This window comes from Mus pahari, chromosome 14 (assembly GCF_900095145.1).
Source record: "Mus pahari chromosome 14, PAHARI_EIJ_v1.1, whole genome shotgun sequence".
NCBI lineage: Eukaryota > Metazoa > Chordata > Mammalia > Rodentia > Muridae > Mus > Mus pahari.
The window spans coordinates 67,035,795-67,038,889 of record NC_034603.1 but is presented as its reverse complement, the minus strand read 5'-3'; positions in this window follow the sequence as shown (position 1 = coordinate 67,038,889).

Sequence of the window (3,095 nt, the reverse complement as noted above, 5' to 3'; positions counted from 1 at the left end):
GGCTTGCATGAGTTGGGCTTGCATGAGTTGAGCTTGCATGAATTGAGCTTGCATGACTTGGGCTTGCATGACTTGGGCTTGCATGAGTTGAGCTTGCATGAGCTGAGCTTGCATGAGCTGAGCTTGCATGAGCTGAGCTTGCTATCACAGCCACTGTGAGTTCCTCTGTGCTCTGCCCTGCTGTGTCCTGTAAACACTGTTTCCCTGCTGTCTGCCATCTGTGGCTCCTACAGTCTTTCTGCTAACCTTCTCCTTGAGCCTTGGTGTGAGGAGTCTGATATAGATGTCTCAACCTGAAGCAGCTGGATGGCATTTCCACCGGGTTTCAACACAAAAGCTGAGCCATGAAAAGAAGGAGAAACAATATCTGTGAGCTGGTAGAGTGGCTGGAGCTTGGGTTTGAGCCACAAGGTAGCTGTCAGCAGGGGAAGGGAGAGCCTGTTTGGCAAGGTAAATGGTTTGGATCATATCAGTGAAGAATAAAAAATAAATAAATACATAAAATCATATTTTTGAAAAGCTATTCTGGCAGCAGGAGTCAGTGGATGTCCCAAAGCCATAGTGGATACCAGCCATGAAACAAGCATGCTGGCCACCATGACCTCTCCTGATGCCTGCTTCCCTCTGTTCCCAATGGCCTCTGCTTCTGAGAATCATAACTTGCAGATGTGTACTCTGGCCCCTCCCATGTTCTGAGAGTACAGTTATCCATTACTGTGCAAAACTGTCTGTTTAATCAAGACCAAAATGAATAGCCATGCCCCACAGTCACAAGAACCAGCGGCCAAAACTCTCCAGTCAGAACTCACTTCAAGGCAAAAGGAAATACTTCTTATTTCATTTGCACTTAATTTAAAGTAATAACGTGTTATATCATAACACTTTTTCAGATGGGATTTTGAGACAGGATCTTGATATGTAGCCCAGACCATCTTCAAATGCCTGATCCTCCTGCCTCAGCCTCCCAAACTGGGACTCCAGCTGTGCATCTCCACAGCCTGCTTCTTGGTATTATGTTTAAATTACCTGGGCCTATGACAGCTGGCTAGTGAAGAAGAGCATTTCTTTTCGAAGCAATTTTGCATGTTAGTTATCAGTTTACTCCTGGGTTGTGACTTTATTTTAGGTATTAGTCTTTTCAAGTGCGCCTTTGAACCCTCAGCCCCACTTCCTTCACAAAGTAGTATCAGTGCACCATGAACCCCTCTAGAATATAGAGCAGGGATTTAAATAACTTGCTAATAAATCCCAGGATATTATCTTACATATTTCTTCTGATTTCTATTAGTTTATTTTCCTTGGCAGCTACCTGGGAAGCAATGTTCAGTCGAGGTTGAGGTGAGGGGTTGTGATTTGTTTTGGATCATGAACCTTTTTTCCTTTATCAGATTAGTGGGTGTATTAGTCAGGGTTCTCTAGAGTCACAGAACTTGCAGATAGTCTCTATATAGTAAAGGAATTTATTGATGACTTACAGTCTGCAGTCCAAATCCCAACAATGGTTCAGTAGTAGCTGTGAATGGAAGTCCAAGGATCTAGCAGTTGCTGAGTCCCACACAGCAAGAAGGCGAAAGAGCGAGAGCCAGACTCCCTTCTTCCAATGTCCTTATATGGTCCCCAGCAGAAGGTGTAGCCCAGATTAAAGGTGTGTGCCACCACACCTTTAATCCCAGATGACCTTGGACTCGGAGATCTCCATGTCTTAATCTTCTGGATTCAATCACCACTGTGTCTCAAGATCTCCATACCAAGATCCAGATCAGAAACGTCTATCTCCCAGTCTCCAGATTAGGTTCACTGGTGAGCCTTCCAATTCTGGATTGTAGTTCATTTCAAATATAGTCAAGTTGACAACCAGGAATAGCCACTACAGTGGGTTTGGTGTCCTTTATAATGAGTCTATAGGGAGCTGGGGAGAAATGGCTGAATCAGTAAAGAGTCTGCTGCACACACACAAGCATGAGGCTTTGAGATCAAGGTAGACACAGCACCACAACTGTAATCCCAGTGCCGGAGGCAGGGGGAGAGAAGAATATACTAGAGCTCACTGGATAGCCAGCCTACCTAAGTGGGTGCACTCTGAGTCCATGAGAGACATTGTCTTAAAAGGTGGCACATTGGCAAGAGCCTCCTGGCCTGGAGCAGGTTGAAATAAGACAAGAATTGGATTCCCATGTAGCTTTAAAGACTGATGGTCTCTCTGGATGTTCTAGCTCTCTAACTATACTGAATGCTGATAATAACTTCTAAAAAGTTCTAAAAAAAAAAAACAAAAAAAACCTTTCTTGCTAATTCTGAGGGTTCAAAATCACTGGTTTAGGTGATCACCATCTGTAGCCTAAGGGTGAAGGGTTAAATAACTACAAAGCACCTTTTGTTCTATCTCAGTAGGAATTTCAGGGCTCTAACTTTCAGCCTGCTAGTTTAAGTCAAAGAAATAAAAAGGGCACTTTGAAAAGTGATTTTAGCATTTGTTTCTAAGTTGTAAAAACTGTCCTATGAAAGCTCTCTAAGAAGAAGGAGAAAGGCCTTGTAAGAAAAGGGGGTTAATAGGATCTAAGGAAAAGGGGGACAAGAGGAATATTCTTTTCTCTTTGTCTTCAGCACTTACACATCTTTCAGAACACATAATCACATGGTTAAAAGGTCATCACAAGTTTACACATAAATTCACATCATGAATCAAATAAGAAGTTTACAACAGAGAATGTTTTCATACACATTCAGTGGGAGTAACTATCTGACTAAACGTTTTCTGTCACAGCTCTACAGGTTCATGTAGAGTTAAAATCCACAACCAAGCTACCTGTGAAATTTTATATAAATAAACCCAGTCAATATTTTATCTTATGTCCTAGTACCTATAATAAATCATTAGTTCCATTTTAATGACCTTTAGTTAGTGGTTTTACAACCTTTTAGAATGTGCTGCATAGGAGGTGTCTACTTGGTATCTCAGAAGCAATTAACTCATGACACTAAAGACTGGCAGCGTTCTAAACATAGTTTGGATTGTCAGAGAGAAACTAAAAACAGTTCCACTACAAAAGAGCTTAATAAGTACTAATATAATTTTAGGAATTTTTTTTTTTTTT